Source organism: Tupaia chinensis, unplaced genomic scaffold, assembly GCF_000334495.1.
Source record: "Tupaia chinensis unplaced genomic scaffold, TupChi_1.0 Scaffold145907_1, whole genome shotgun sequence".
NCBI lineage: Eukaryota > Metazoa > Chordata > Mammalia > Scandentia > Tupaiidae > Tupaia > Tupaia belangeri.
In genome coordinates, this window is record NW_006205765.1 from 1,693,429 (window position 1) to 1,702,488 (window position 9,060).

The window sequence follows — 9,060 nt, forward strand, 5'->3', positions numbered from 1 at the left end:
GGGGCGCGGATGATGGATGATGGAGGTTCAGGGTCTCCCCAGGACATATCAAGCCTGGAAGGCTCAAAACCACAGGTCATTGTACTTCCACATCCTTAAGGGGCTCCTACAAACAAGCTAGTGACAACATGGGTTCTCTCTTTAAAAAAAAAAAAATGTTTTTAATTTAATTTTATTTATTATTATTATTGACCAGAGAGAGAAAGAAGGAGAAAGATAGAGGAAGAGTGAGAAAGCAAGCCTCCAGGTCCAGAGGTTGACCATGTGGGAGTCCAGAGCCTTAACCATAATGCCACCGGCCGGGCTGCCAACATGGGTTCTTAAAACCGCCAGGATACCCAGCCTGGCCATCTAAATGTCTGGGTTCTGATGCTCCCCAGCCTCCTGGCCAATCCAGTGCCCCCACCCTGGGGTCTCAGCCTCTGAGGGTACACAGGAGAAAGATCCACACCAGCCCAGTCCCCTTTCCCTCTCCGGAGGACCTGGGTCCTGGGGAGCTGGGGCCAGGAGGAGTAAGGTCCTAGGAGGCAGTCTGGGGAGTGGGAACCCTCTCCAGGTAAGAGTGGGGAGAGAGGACAAGCGAAGACAAAAGATGGAACTGACCAAAAAGGTGCTGCTAGCTCTCAGGAGGGAGACCCCACATTCTCAGGCCCTTCCCACTCCAGCTGGTTCCTTGCTGGGAAGACATAATTAAGGAGCTCAAATGCAGGTTCTTTTGAACAGAGAATCGGGGTGGGAGCACAGACAAGGTATGTGAGGTGGGGGTGGGGGGAAGGACCAATGCTGAGATGCTGGAGGTCCAGGAAGAGGGGGACAAAAAAGGACAGTGGCAATCTGGAGACTCCCTTTCCCCGCAGCCATAAGCTCTGCTTCCTCTCTTTACGAGGGAGAGAGGGAGAGCCCTGTCCCTAGTTACCATGCCAGCCCTCTGGCATCCCCACCCCTGCCTCCTGCCCTCCCTCCCTCCACCACCCCCTGAGAACAGCTCTCTCTGCCCAGTCCTTCCAGCGCTCACCAGGAGCCTCATTTCTCAGCTCACCTTCTACCTCCTCCGAGCCCCTTTTCATCCTCCTCCCTCTCGCCGCCCCCCACCAGGCAGCACCCCCTCGTCTCCTCCCTGGCCCCGCAGGCTCCCAGCATAGCACTACAGATGTAGGAGCAGATCAGGAAGGGCGGGGGTGGTGGTTGCTGCTTTTCTGGGATATTCTTAGCCAGTCTGGGGGCTGGAGCTGGAATCAGCGTTTCCATCTCAACCAGGCAGGTGGCTGCTAAAAGCTGCCACTGGGGCTGGATCTTCATCTAGTTCCATGTCCCTGTCCCTGTCCCCTTCCGTGGGCATAGACCAAGAGTCCTGCCTTCCCACTCCTGTGCCCTGGGAGAGGAGGTGTCCTCTGCCCTAGTCCAGCCCCACTGAGGTCTGTAAACTCCAGTGCCAGACACTCTTGGGGAAAGAGAGGGGCCTTCGAGAACTCTAGCTCAAAAAGTCCCTGGGGCTGGGACCAGCAGTTAGTGTAATGGCTATGGCGCTGGACTCCCATGTAGTCAACTGTGGTTTGAGTCCCAGACCTGGTGGCTTAAACTCACACAGGGCGCGTGTACATGCATGCCCAAGATCCTGAGAGGAGAATGGAGGAGGGATTGTGGCGTGGCCATCCACCCCCCGCACCCCCCCCAGGGAGGGGGGCTGATTTCTCGTTTTCTGTCTCTGTCTTCCTGGTAAGTGCACACGCCCTATAGCAAAAATCTCTCAAAGAAAAAAATTAAAAAAAAAAAAGTCCCTGGGGCTGTACACAGTCTCCTCTTGCCCGGAGGCCCAAGTTCATCTGGCTCCTAGCCATGAGCATGACAGCCCTTCTTATCTTGATTTTCAGGAATCACTTTGGGATCCTAAAATTGCAGGAGTTGCCTCCTGAAAAAGGCTGACCCCCGAGGGTCCAGTCCTCCTCTGGGACTCCACAAGGGGCTCACCAGCCCAGATCCCTTCATTAGCAGAGGGAGGAGCCAGAAAGAAATGTAGTTTACTCACAAACAGCGTAGAAAACATTTGTCATCTTGGGCAGGGTCTGTAGGTTAGTGGTGAAGGGTGCCAGATTCCAAATGGCCAACTGCATGTTCGAATCCCAACCCTGACAGGATGGAAAACTGGAGAAGGAGTTGTGATGTGACCATACCCTACCCGGAAGTGCTTTCTGTCCCACTCCTCTGGCAAGCACCTGTGCCTCTGGAAAATGTTCGCCTTGTCTTCTCTCCTTCCTTTCTTCCTTTCCTTTCTTCTTTCTTTATTGCTCAAGGACATGTTCACTTGCCAGAGAGAGAGACAGACGAACAGAGAGAGAGAGGGAGCGAAAGCACCTCCTGCGGGGGTGTGGTCATGCCACAATCCCATCCTCTGTTTCTCCATCCATGGAGATGCTCCTGGAGTGTTTCTCAGGCCCCTGAGATGGCTATGAGCTGCAGCTGGCCATGTGGGGTTTGGATCCCTTCCCCAGTAGGCTATAGGCTGACCCCATTTGTCATCTTTGTTTGGTTTGTTTTGGGTTTTTGCCATAGGGTATGTGTACTTGCTGGAGAGAGACAGAGAGAGGAAAAGTGAGAAATCATCCTCAGGGGGATGGCCACACCACAATCCCTTCTCCTCCACTCTGCCCTTGGGATTTGGGGCATGCACACGTGTGCGCCTGACCTGATTTTCAAGCTACCAGATCTGGGACTTGAACCACAGTTAGCCACGTGGGAGTCCAGCACTTTAACTACCACATCACCTGCTGCCACTCACTCCCTCTATTTGTCACCTTAAAAGAAACTCTGTGGGGGTTTTATGTGGGTTCTGGACTCTCTCAGGTCTGGGCTCCAACCCAGTTCTGCCACTGGGTTAGAAATCTTTGGGCACGTTTCTTAATTCCTCTGAGATTGATAAAAGTGGACCCACCATCACAGTATTGCAACAAGAATTTTTTTTTAAGAATTATTTTATTTAACTTTATTTACTTAATTTGACCAGAGAGGGACAGAGTGAGAGACAGAGAGAGGGCAAGTGAGAAAGCAAGCCACCAGGTCCAGGACTTGAACCGTGGTTGACTATGTGGGAGTCCAGTGCACTTAACCTCCATGCCACCTGCTGGCCCCAGCTAGATTTTATTTCCCTTGCAATGTTCAACGAAATCTATATACATGCGTGGTGCTTGGTGTTAACCAAATGTCGAACATGGGGGCTGGTTCCATATTACAGTGCTTAGGGCAGTGCATCAGGAGCTGGGTCCCACATAGCTGACCAGTTAGAATCCTGGCCCCGGTGATCTGAAAAACATGCCCCATATCTGGATGGGATGGGGAAAATGAGGAAAAGGGATTGCAGTGTGATAATACCCCACGGGAGGTGAGGTGTTTCTCTCTCTCTAGTGAGTGCATGATCTCTCTGGTGATTAAAGGGGAAAAAAAGTTATTATATTGCCATCAATACTATTATTTTTTTTTAATTTGCCAGAGGGTGTGTGGTCTTGCCGGAGAAAGATGGAATTAGGGATGAGAAAGCACTTCCCGTGGGGATGGTCACACCATAATCCCTTCCCCACTTCTCCCTCCTTTCTGCATGTTGGACATGCACACGTGCCCTGCGTATTTTTCAAGTTGCTGGGTTCTGGAATGCGAACTGCATGGTTGGCCATGTTGGATCCAGATGCCTGAATCACTGCAACACCAGCTGGCCCTCATCATCAGTTCTACAGAGCAGGAAAGGTTTGTTTAACTCGTATCACTAGCATGTTCGTGTGTGTGTGTGTGTGTGTGTGTGTGTGTGTGTGTGTGTGATAAAAATATCCTTCATTAAAAGACTAGGATCGGGGCCAGCAGGTGGCATGGTGGTTAGGGGCATTGACTCCCAAATGGCCAACCACAGTTCAAGTCCCAGACCTGGCGGTTTGCTTTCTCTCTCTCTCTCTCTCTCACTCACTCTGTCCCTCTCTGGTCAAATTAAAATAGATAAATAAATGGATAAATTTTTTTTAAAGTTAAATAAAATTCTTTTTTTTTTGGAGAGGTTTTTTGCTATAGGGCGCATGTGCTCGCCAGACAGACAGAGAGAGACAGAGAAGCAGAAAGCGAGAAATCACCCCCCAGGGGGGATGGCCACGCCGCAATCCCTTCTCCTCCATTCTCCTCTCGGGATCTTGGGCACACATGCACATGTGCCTGGCGTGAGTTTAAGCCGCTGGGTCCAGGACTCGAACTGCGGTCGACTACGTGGGAGTCCAGCGACATAGCCATTACACTAACTGCTGGTCCCTAAATAAAATAATTAAAAAAAAAAAAAAAGACCAGGGTGGTGTGGCGCCTCCCCCTCTGTTCACTGGGGATACATTCCAGGACCCCCATGGATGCCTGAAATTGCAGACAGTGCCGACCCGTATATGCTGTTTTTTTCCTTGCATACATAACTATGATAAAGTTTAATTTATAATTTAGGCACAGTAAGAGATGAACAACAATAATAAAACAATTATAACAACGTACTGTAATAAAAGTTTTGTGAATATGGTCTCTTTATCTCTCTCTAAAAATGTCTTTTTTTTTTGTAGGCACTACAATATATTAAGATGTGCTTTAATATAGGCACTGAGGTTTCCTATGGTGCTCTTGATGTACAAAGCCCGGGAAGGGGGAGTTCTGCCGGTTCTTCTTGAGCAATGACACTAGGAGGTTACCGACCAAGTGGATATTGCACACGAGTTCATCATCTGTCATCTTCACATGGCCATTGCCCCAGCTAGACACAGCACCTTCTTCATCCAGAACCTGACTGTGGACGTCATCTCATTGACTTGTGCCACCATGTTCTCTTTGTGCTGTCCTTGTTTAGACTGGGTCCAGGACTCATGGGATCTGCTTGATAGGAGACCGAGGCCAAAAAGGCATCAGAATTCTTGGCCAGGTTCTTTTTTGTGTTGAGTTTCTACAGCACCTTGATGTCCACGTGTGGAATGTCCACAGCCTTGGCCTCATCACAGTGCTGCTGGCTCCCAGGATATGCACGGAGAACTTGGGGTGGGAAGTGGACTTAAGCCTGACAGTACCAGAGAAGTGCTTGCCCTTCTTTTTAAAACTTTATTATCATAATTTTTACATTATATTTAATCACATGTCTCTTTACAGTGTATTACATTTCTTTCTCCAGCACAATTGCCATGCACATCAGTTAAGACAAAGACATTACTATCCACATCATCATCAAATAGCTTTTCATCATTTTTTTCATATTATTATTTATTCTCATTATTTTTTAAACCTTCAATCACTATATATAATTTGGTTTGTAAAGAGAATTAACCCGACATGAAATACTTCTCAGACCAGTCCAGTTGAGAATACTATACATGTTATAATTAACAGATATTAAACCAATTCTGTGTCCCACTAGTTTCATGCCTATTTATTCTCTTGCTATTCTTTATACTCTTCCAGCATTCCACACTCTCTTCAGCATTCATAACTATTTTCACTGCTTTTATGCCCTCCAATATTTCTATCTCTACCATGAAGTGCCGATAGTCAGTATATATTAAGTGGATATATACAAAAATCTTTCTTTCATAGCCTGGCTTGCTTCACTCAGCAATAGATCCTCCATATTCGACCACTTTCTATCAAATGCCAGGATCTTGTTGGTTTTTATGGCTGAGTAGTATTCCATAGAGTATATGTGCCACACTTTTTCCATCCACTCATCTGTTTGTAGACATTTGGTTTGGTGTCATATCTTAGCTATCGTGAATAATGTGCAATAAACATCGATGTGCAAGCGCTTTTCCAACTGAGTATTCTCCTGTCCATTGGGTAGATACCCACAAGTGGGATTGCGGGATCAAATGGTAGTTCTATTTGTAGATCTTTGAGGAACCTCCATATTGTTCTCCACAGTGGTTGAACCAGTTTACATTCCCACCAACAGTGTAGGAGGGTTCCCCTTTCACCACATCCCCGCCAACACTTATCACTTTCTATATTCTTAATCTTTGCCATTCTGACAGGGGTTAGTAGGTATCTCATTGTGGTTTTTATCTGCATCTCCCTTATGATGAGGGATGTCGAGCATTTCCTCATATGCTTTTTGGTTGTACGTATGTCTTCTTTAGAGAGATTTTTGTTCAACTCATTTTCCCATCTTTTAATTGGTTTAGACATTTTTTTTTCAAGTAAGTCACTTGAGTTTCCTGTGTATTCTGGTTATTAGTCCCTTATCTGAGACATATTTTACAAAAATATTCTCCCATTCTTAGAGTTGTTGATTCACACTAATTACTGTGTCTTCGCTGTGCAGAAACTTTCTTAAGAATTTTTTTAATTTAACTTTGTTTATTCATCCATTCCAATTTGACCAGAGAGGGAGAGAGAGAGAGAGAAAGAGAGAGAAAGAAAGCCACCAGGTCCAGGACTTGGACCACGGTTGGCCATGTGGGAGTCCAGCACCCTTAACCACCATGCCACGTGCCAGTCCTGAAATTTTTTAATCTGATATAGTCCTACTTGCCTATTTTGGAGATTATTGCCCGAAAAGCACTTGCCCTTCTTCAGGCTGATCCACCATTTCCAAGAACTTCCGGTGCTTGACTGGTTCCTGTGCAGGATTTTCAGCACCACCTCAAACATGGCGTTGGGAGAGCCTTTGCTGCTCATGGTGCTTTGTGCCGCAGTAATCTCAAAATGTCTTCTCGTACTTAACTATTTTTGCATGGCAGTTGACTGCAGATTACTGAAAATGCAGAAAGCAAAACTGTGAATAAAGGGAACCATACTATCATTTATTTTTGTTTGATTGTTGAGACCCAAATTTATAGCAGTCTTTTTTTATTTATTTATTTTCAAGTTTTGCTATAGGGCATATGTACTTGCCAGAGAGAGAGAAAATTAGAAAGCATCCTCTGGGGGGGATGGCTATACCACAACACTTTCTTCTCCATTCTCCTCTTGGGATTTTGGACACATGCACACACACACACACACCCAACATGTTTTCCAAGCCACCAAGTCTGGGACTCAAACAGTGCAGTTGGCCATGTGGGGTCCAGCTGCCTTAACCAACTCACTACTGGGTGGCCCTACAGAATCCTTCTTCTCAGCTACAGAGCTGGCAGCCTCTACTATTCAGACTATTCCTGGGGACTTTGTTTGATTTGCCTCCTGAGTGAGTGAAGACCTGACAACGTATCAGGCACTGGTCCCTTTTTTCTGATGCCACAGCAGGCCCTATTCATTTTGTGAACCTTCAAGTGCCTGTTCTGGGCCAGGTACCCTGGTCTAAGTTCTGACTTGGGAGACGTACTCTGCAGGAGACGTAGTTTGGCTATTCAGTCCCAATGATGCTATTTCCCCAAAGTTCCAGAGAGTCCCTGCTAGGTTAGTTGTACTTTTCAAGGATCTTGAGGAAAAAGTTCTGCAAAACTGTAAAATTCATATGAGCAAATATTTTTTGAGAAACTATTGCACACAATGTACTGGGCTAGGTGCTAGGAACACAAAAAGGTGTGAGGTAGGGATCCAGTCTTCAAAGAACATACAACCTAGGTGACAGAGATATGAGAAATAATAATTATAAGTAGTTAAAGGGAGTGAGGGTGAGGTGATGGTTAAGGTGGCTGGATCCCACATGGCTCACTGTGCGGTTCTCATCCCAGACCCAGTGGCTTGGAAAACATGCTGGGTATGTATGTGTGCATGCCCCAAACTGAAAGGATTAATGGAGAAGGGATTGTGTCATGACTATCCTCCTGGGGACTGCTTTCTCACTTTCTCTCACCCTCCCTCTTTCCCCAAGCACACGTACCCTCTAAAAAATGTTTAAATATCAATAAATAAGTGGTAAAATGATCAGTGATCAATGATGAGTTAGAAAGGATGAGATTTGATGACTCGACTAATCCTATACATCCTTCTCCACATTCACTTTGTCCTAAATCCTCATGCCCAGGAAGTAAAAATCAATTTTTTCTTTCTTTCTTCTGGTCTTCTACTCTTTGTCTAGGATTAGGGGCAGGTGGGGGGGTGGTCTCTGAAATAGGTTTATTAATTTATACTCACATCTCCCTGGGTTCAAAATATAAAGACAGGGACCAGTAGATGGCATAATGATTAAGGTGTTGTACTTCCATGTAGTAGACCACGATTCAAATCCAGTAATGGGTGTTTTTTTTTTTTTTTTTTTTTGAGAGGTTTTTGCTATAGGGCATGTGTGCTCACCAGAAAGACAGAGAGACAGGAAGTGAGAAATCACCCCCCAGGGGGGATGGCCATGCTGCAATCCCTTCTCCTCCATTCTCCTCTCAGGATCTTGGGCACGCACGCACATGTGCCCAGCGTGAGTTTAAGCCACCAAGTCCAGGCCTCAAAACACGGTTGACTACATGAGAGTCCAGAGACATAGCCATTATGCCACCTGCTGGTCCCACAAATACTGGGTATCCTAAAGCTCACCCCAGGTGCATGTGCATGCGTGCACATGATCCTGAGAGGAGAATCAGGGAGAAAGGATTGAGGTATGGCCATCCCCCTTGGGGAGTGGTTTCTCGCTTTTTGTCTCTCTGTCTCTCTGGTGAGCACAGAAGGCCTATAGCAAACATCTCTCTGTTTTATTTAAAATAATTTTTATTTAACTTTATTTATTTATTCATTTATTTTATTTTAATTTGACCAGAGAGGGACACAGAGAGAGAGAGAGAGAACAAGCTACCAAGGCTGGGACTCGAACCATGGTTGGTCACGTGGGGAGTCCAGTGCCCTTAACCACCACACCAATTGCAGGCCCCCTCTCTTTAAAAAAATAATAATATAAAGACAATTCTCTTTTCCTTTTTAAGAATTTTTTATTTAATTTTATTTATTATTATTATTATTTCTAAATTTGCTATAGGGCACGTGCTCTTACCAAAGAGAGAGAGAACAAGCTGCCAGGCCCAGGCCCAGGACTGAATCCATGGCTGGCCATGTAGGAGTCCAGCACCTTAACTATCATGCCACCTGCTGACCCCCAAGACAATTCTTTATGTTGCCATCCTTTGAGTAAAAAGGCAT

General features: G+C 46.1%; 1 pseudogene; it reads right to left on the reverse strand.

The window, feature by feature from the left end:
• Positions 1–4,577: 4,577 nt before the first annotated feature.
• On the reverse strand, positions 4,578–6,669 carry LOC102482397 (60S ribosomal protein L10a pseudogene; annotated as a pseudogene).
• Positions 6,670–9,060: the final 2,391 nt, after the last annotated feature.